General features: G+C 59.2%; 1 non-coding gene and 1 pseudogene across 1 annotated transcript; both read right to left on the bottom strand.

Annotated features, from left to right (window-relative positions):
* The window catches only part of LOC128308468 (uncharacterized), a 6,263-nt pseudogene extending 5,294 nt beyond the window's left edge, over nt 1-969 (bottom strand).
* Nucleotides 970-1,366: 397 nt separating this feature from the next.
* On the bottom strand, nt 1,367-1,524 carry LOC128308491 (5.8S ribosomal RNA). Its single transcript, XR_008288326.1, has one exon. It is a non-coding gene; the product is annotated as a 5.8S ribosomal RNA (ribosomal RNA).
* Nucleotides 1,525-7,500: the final 5,976 nt, after the last annotated feature.

Raw genomic sequence — 7,500 nt, 5'->3', positions numbered from 1 at the left:
CCAGTGCCGAACCCGTAATCCCGCAACAACTGTTCGATTTGTCTACGCCTGTGGGTTTCCAGTGTCCAGCGGCCCGGGGTAGGACCGCCAATACCCATTGGCTTGCGCGCAAGATAGACTTCTTGGTCCGTGTTTCAAGACGGGTCCCGAGGGTATCTCAATGCATAATGCGTCATCACAGATCGGGGGTGAGTGCTTCGAAGGTCTCCGGCTTGAGAACCTGCCCTCTCGACCCCGCTCTAACCAATCCATCACGCTTCCAGCGGCGCACCAAATGCTCGGTCGGGCCCTGCGCCTCTCGGTGTGAAAGGCGCGGAGACTCTCGCTCGGGGAGGCCGCCGAGCCACCCGTACTAAAGAGCCGCCAACCACGAGCCAGGGGCCGTTGCCGGAACAATAAACTCACACTTGTAATGGATCGCGATGTCCGTTACTGCGGACCGATAAGTGCACGGCAGCCGACCCGGCGAGGGCCAACCACCGCTGAATATCGCCGCCCGGATCATTGAGCTCAACAGGTTTGCGTCCCCTAGGCAGTTTCACGTACTATTTGACTCTCTATTCAGAGTGCTTTTCAACTTTCCCTCACGGTACTTGTTTTCTATCGGTCTCATGGCGGTATTTAGCTTTAGAAGGAGTTTACCTCCCACTTAGTGCTGCACTATCAAGCAACACGACTCCATGGAGCCGACCGTCTACCACCTCACTTTTCGTGCCGTTCGACGGGCCTATCACCCTCTGTGGGAAAATGGGCCACCTTCAAGTTGAACTTGAACTGTTTGCACCGTAAGTGGTAGATAACGGACCGGTCCAGTACACGGAATCGGACAGACGCGAGGTACGCGCCGTCCCTACGTGCTGAGCTTATCCCGTTTCGCTCGCAGCTACTCAGGGAATCCCTGTTGGTTTCTTGTCCTCCCCTTATTAATATGCTTAAATTCTGGGGGTTCTCACACATCACTTGAGGCCTACGTTGGATTTTTCCCGAATGGTAAATAGTAGCACGCACTTGTTCGCTTGTATCCAGCGGGTGGGCGTACCGCACGCGTTACACGACTCGGCCAGACGGCGGGTCCCGGCAACAGACGGCAAGCCAGGTGTTCAAGGGCTTCCGGTGCTCCCAGGTTGTCTTATAGCCGAAGTTCGAACCGTGCGACACGACACGCACCCACTGGGCCAACTGTACCGCCTTACCATTTCAGCGCCCAAGGTCCCCCGCGGAAGGGGTCCGAGCACGCCATGATGCACAGTGCGCCAAACGCGTGTGTTCAAGCCTGCGACACACTCCCGGGCGTGCTGCTCGCCCAGGCGTGCCGCTGGTACGCGGGCGTCCTGTAGTTATGGAATAGTGTGTAACAAGAATTGGTAGGCACTCAAGAATGTGTGCATCGGTCGGGTTTAAACGTCCGATGCGCCATATGCGTTCAACGTGTCGGTGTTCATGTGTCCTGCAGTTCACATTCTGACGCGCATTTAGCTGCGGTCTTCATCGATCCATGAGCCGAGTGATCCCCTGCCTAGGGTTTTGGTATGTTCAACTGTCTCCTATGTTTTCGTTATGCGCTAGGTGCATCTCTCACAACTTAAGTTCCCCGGACAGCGTAACCGTGCACCTCTCGGTTCCTTCGAAGCCGTCCAGGGTGGACAAGGATGACCATTGGTCTTCCTTCCCATTGATCGACGCGCGATGTGGGCGGCATCGGCGCGATCTTGCACAACTTTCGTTCTCTTGATTAGGTTCTCTCTCGCTCGAGGCCAGTGTTTAAATATGTTCTAGTGGGTCTTTACCTTCGCCCATGTGTCACACACTTTACGCGTTCGATGGCTGCCATTGGGAGTGTGCGCACAGGTACGAAGGCCACTGGCCTACGGTCGCGCACGCTCAATATCGTAGTATAGACACACCTCTCTCGCGGGTCTAATTGGCGTGCGCGGCCCCCAAAAGGTAACATAGCAGTTTGTTCTGCTGATACCGTGTTTCTCTATCTCTCTAATCAACTCACACAACAACATATATGTATTGATCGGTAATGATCCTTCCGCAGGTTCACCTACGGAAACCTTGTTACGACTTTTACTTCCTCTAAATCATCAAGTTCGGTCAACTTCGGCCATGCCAGCTGCAGCTCACGAAGGAACCGCGGAAGGTGTGCCTCCAGAGACCTCACTAAATAATCCATCGGTAGTAGCGACGGGCGGTGTGTACAAAGGGCAGGGACGTAATCAGCGCTAGCTAATGACTAGCACTTACTAGAAATTCCAGGTTCATGGGGACCGTTGCAGTCCCCAATCCCAACTAAATGAGCATTTGGGTGATTTCCCGTTCCTCTCGGAATGGGGGCGCCAATTGGCGAGAACACGCTGCTGCTCACATTGTAGCACGCGTGCAGCCCAGAACATCTAAGGGCATCACGGACCTGTTATCGCTCATTCTCACCTTGCTAAACACAAGTTGTCCCGCTAAGCAGGGCAAACGTGGCCGACGACCGCCCGTGAAGGGGCCGCCGGCCTTGACGTCAGGTGCGCCCGGAGGTGCACTGCTGACAGCGTTCTAGTTAGCTTGTTTGAGTCGCGTTCGTTATCGGAATTAACCAGACAAATCATTCCACGAACTAAGAACGGCCATGCACCACTACCCTTAAATTTGAGAAAGAGCTCTCAATCTGTCTTACCTCGATAAGTTCGGACCTGGTAAATTTTCCCGTGTTGAGTCAAATTAAGCCGCAAGCTCCACTTCGTTTTTTTTTTTTTTTTAACAAATGCAGGTTTTATTGTTCATAAACATTATGTTCTAACAAACAATAGCATAAACCCACGCTCTTGACGCACGACGTCGCCCGCCAGGGATTTGTCATGCGTCATTACGAACCCTTTCGGATGTCTCTTCCCTATTTCTTTATTAAATTGAATCGTATCTTAACCGCATATTAAAGGCGTACGCTTGCTTAGTCCGCGTGACTCACTCATTCTTTCCCCTCTCGGAGATCTCAAGAAGTCAACCCGACATCTATCGATCTGACCATTCCGCCTCGCTGGCGGCAGCCTCCTCCGCGGGTGTCCATCGTCGGCCTGCAGCCAAAGCACGACGGCGCCTTTCGTTTTCGCGTCTGTTCCGCCGAGACCTTATCAGGTCCGCCTCCGTAGGCGCGGTCCGACGGCGGCGCGTCGTCGAGGGTCCCTCAGCCTGGACCCGAGCGCGCCATGCGCGCTGCATGAATAGACGCCGCTCATGGCGAATTCTAACCGTTTCAGGGGAAGGTGGTCCCCCTCTGCTACGCCTAGGTATGGGAGGAGGAGCTAGGCCCGCTCGCTCCGCCTCTACTGCCGTCCGCAGTATCTCGTCATCTCGGGCGGCCAGTGCTGCTGCGACGTCCGCAGCCAGTCGCACTCGCGCCCGATCCTCCGCTCTGCCGCGAAGCCGTCGGTTGCGGGCAGATCGCTGACGCGCTGCTCGCGCCTCGTTCACGCGCCGCGTGATGTCTTCGATGATGACGTCGTCCATCTCCTCACCGAAGAGTGCGGCCACACTTTCGAGGACCACTTCCTCGTCCTCGGCGAAAGCCGCTTCCGTTCGACCATTGGTGAGCGCTTCCTCATCGCGCCACAGCTGTTGAAGCACTGTGGTGATGGTCTTTGCTGCTTTCTGAATGCGGTCCCACCACTCCGCACTCTCCAGCAGCTTCTCTGCGATGTTGTTAAGCTGGACCGACTCGGGTGTCCCCCAGCCCAACAGCTCGTGACGGATTTCCTCAAACACGGGACACTCGAACAAGACGTGGGCCACCGACTCGACCGACCCCACGCACCGTGGACACTCCGGAGACGACGCGAAGCCGCAGACGTGCAAGTACTCTCGGAAGAATCCGTGTCCGGAGAGCACCTGCGAAAGGTGGAAGTCCACCTTCCCGTGCTTTCGTCTCGTCCACCGGTGCAGGTCGGGAATCATCCCGTGCGCCCACGTCAAGTAGCGGCTGGCCGATGGTGTTGCCGCCGCACGGTCCCAGGCGTCCTGCCATTGCAGCATCGTGGCTGCTCGCTCCGCCGCTCGTACCTCCTTCCTGCTGGCGCCAGGCTCGACCAGCAGCCTGCTATGGCACCTTGCGTCCTCGTTGACGACCAGCCAGTACGGCACCAAACCAGCCATCACCACTGACACCTCGTAGGATACCGAGCGGAACGAACTCGATACCCCACGTGCCAGTGGCTTCTGGACCTGGGCCAGTCGTCTTCGGCACCACTGCATGTCTGTCGCCTTAGCCCAGATGGGCGAGGCGTACCGGATCACCGACTCAGCGACTCCTGCCAGCAACCGCCGCTTGGCCACCTGGGGGCCGCTGTGGTTCCTCATCACCGAGGTAACCGCCGCCACCGCACGGAGGGCCTTGTCCGCGGCCGCTTCCACGTGCGGTTTCCACGAGAGTTTCTCGTGGAGTTGTACCCCCAGGTAGCGTATCGATCGCTTTGACGTGCAGACCACTTCGCCGACGCGCACAGGAATTTCCAAACGTCCTCGACGCAGACTCGATATCAGTACCACCTCGGTTTTGTGGGGGGCGAGACTGAGGTGCCGTGCCTCGAGCCACCCCATCACCGCCTCGATCGCAGCCTCCGCAACGGACGCCGACTCCTCGGGTGTGCAGCCCTCGGCCAGGATGGCGATGTCATCGGCAAAGCCGACGATGGTGGCCCCTTCAGGGAGCTGGATCCGCAGAACGCCGTCGTACATAACGTTCCACAGAGTCGGGCCAAGGATTGACCCCTGTGGAACGCCTGCCGTCACCCGACGTGACACCGGGCCGTCATGGGTGTCGTACACCAGCTCCCTGTCGGTGAAATAGTCGCGGAGCAGGAGTTGCAGCTGCGCTGGAACCTCCTTCTCACGCAGGGCCATCGCTATCGCCTGCCAGCTGGCGGTGTTAAAGGCGTTTCTGACGTCCAACGCCACAACCAGCAGACAGCGCTTATCCCGGTTGTTAGTCCGTCCGTAGGACATCGCGCGCTCGCCTGCTTCCACCACCAGCTGGATCGCCTGCAGGGTGCTCCGCTGCTTCCGGAAACCGAACTGGTTCTCGGCCAGCCGAGGTGCCTCCAGATCCTCCAGGTGCTCGTTGAGTCTGTCCAGCGTAGTCCTCTCGAAGACCTTCGCCGGGTTGTCGATCAAGCAGATCGGGCGGCAGGACGAGGCTTCGCCCGGCGGCTTACCCGGCTTAGGCAACAGCACCAGCTTCTGCCTTTTCCATTCGCGTGGTATTTCGCCGGTGTCCAAGCAGCGCTGGTAGACACCAGCGAATGGCTCCGGATACTTCCGGATGGCAGCCGTTACCGCAGCGTTCGGTACTCCATCGAGGCCAGGCGCCTTCCGCGGATGCAGCTCGCTCGCTATCGCCTGGAGCTCCGCGCAGCTGATCGGACGGACCGGAGTGTCCCCTTCCGAAGGCGTGACGTCCGGCCACTCGACCGGGGGATGCTCCGGAAACAGCTCCTCGACGATCCGCTGCAACACCGCTGGATCGCGTTCACGCGCCGTCCAGCTGCCCCGAAACCGAAGAAGCACTTGCCGGAACCACTGTCCCGTCTCATCTGCAGCCAGGGCCTGCAGCCACTCATCGAACTGGCGCTGCTTGCTGGCCTTAATTGCCACCCTTAAGGCAGCACGCGCCTCCTGATGTTCCTCTGAAGCCAGTTCGGCGGACGTCTCGTCGAGGGCCAATAACTGTCGCTCCCGAGCCAACCGGCAGCGCTCGGTCAGCTCCTCGATATCCGGAGTCCACCAATATGTGTTGCAGTTCCTCCTCTGCTGCTGCGACTGCCCAATCCTCGCCATGGTAGCGTCGCAGGCCTCCGTAAGTACCATCCCCAGGCTTGCCGCATCGGTCACCCGATCGGCAAAACGGGTCGCCTCAAGTGCCAGCTCGAAAGTACGGGAGCAAAACTGGCGAGTTCGCCAGCGAGTACCCGCCTCCCGTACTTCGACACCTTCCTGCTGATGAATGCCCCGTCCGGGCCGCTGACCTGTACGATGCTGTTGCCCGACCGCAAACCGAATATAGCGGTGGTCGCTATAGGAGTAGCGGTCTAGCGTCCGCCAGGAGCTGATGTCCTCCGCTGCTCCATCCGATCGGCAGAGCGTTGGACTCGCGAAGGCGACGTCCACTCTGCTGGGCCGAGCCACACCGTTCCCCAGGAATGTCGGCTCCGTGCCGCGGTTGAGGACCTCCAATCCTAGGCTGGTAACCGTCTGAAGGAGCGCCTCACCCTTAAGGTTGGCCCGCTCGCTCCCCCAGGCCCCATGCCACGCGTTGAAGTCACCAGCTATCAGCACGCAAGGGTGGCCTCGCGCAAGTACCTCCAGCCGGTCCATCTGCTGCTCGAACTCCGGGAGGCCGATCGATGGCGGAATATAGCAGCAGATGACAACGATGCCCGCCACCTCGGCAGCTACGATGCCCGGATGCTGCACGCTCCTCACCCGCTGTATGGGAAACCGTTGGCCACTGGTGACGATCGCGGCCTTCAGTGCGTCGTCGGATGCCCAGTTCCCATTGTTGGCCGGCACAGCATAGAGCTCCGTGATGAGCATCACGTCTGCTCCCTCCTCCCTCATCCGCTGGAGCGCAAGATCCTGAGCGCTCCTGCTCTTACCGATATTTATCTGGAGCACTTCTATCATCATCGTGTGGCTGCAGCTTTGCACGAAGCTGCGGCAATCGAGTGCGGGCCGCCACACTTCAAACAGCGAGCCTCGCCAGTGCAGCTCGCTGCCTTGTGGCCTTCCGCGCCACACCGGATACACGCTTTGCTGCGGTCCTCTCCCGAGCACTGCCCGGCGAAGTGGCCGCGCTCCAAACATCGGAAGCACCGCTTCTCCTCCAGCGACGCTTTCGGGACCTCCCACACCCAACAGGAGGTGTGTCCTAGGAGCAGGCGCTTCCCAGCCAGATGCTCCGCATCCGACCGGGGCAGACGAACGCGAGCACGCTTCGTGCCGTCTCGCCGCTCCCACATGTCGAAGGTGGCCTCGGAATGCTCCTTGCCGAGAGCCGTCAACACCGCCCGACGCAGCTGGTCCTCGCTCGCCAAGGAGTCGATGTTTGTTATGAGCACCATCGACATCTCCGTACGCACGGACGCCGCACCCTTGTCTCCGATGGCTTGCCGGATACGCTGGCACAGCTCGGCGCTGTCGGCATCACGGCTCAGCGGCAGCCGCAAGGTGTCTTTCGGCGTTCGCTTGCCGACGCCGATCTTCTCCTGCATGCCGTCGAGATGCGAGCTCGTACGAATCGCCCTATACATGTCGAGGTAGCTGACGCCCTCCGCTGGCATCACCTCGATGGTGTCGGGCCGCTTCCGCGACTTCTTCACTGCAGCTGGCATCGTGCGTGGCTGCTGCTTACTCTGCTTTCGCAGCAACTGGCCCTGCAAATGCCACTGTTGTTGTTGTTGCTGGGGCTGCCCAGCCGAACGCTGTCCGCTCTGATGTTGCTGCGGACGTTGCTGC

This window comes from Anopheles moucheti (genome assembly GCF_943734755.1).
Source record: "Anopheles moucheti chromosome X unlocalized genomic scaffold, idAnoMoucSN_F20_07 X_unloc_4, whole genome shotgun sequence".
In the NCBI taxonomy this organism is placed as follows: domain Eukaryota; kingdom Metazoa; phylum Arthropoda; class Insecta; order Diptera; family Culicidae; genus Anopheles; species Anopheles moucheti.
This window is presented reverse-complemented; position numbering and strand designations above follow the sequence as displayed.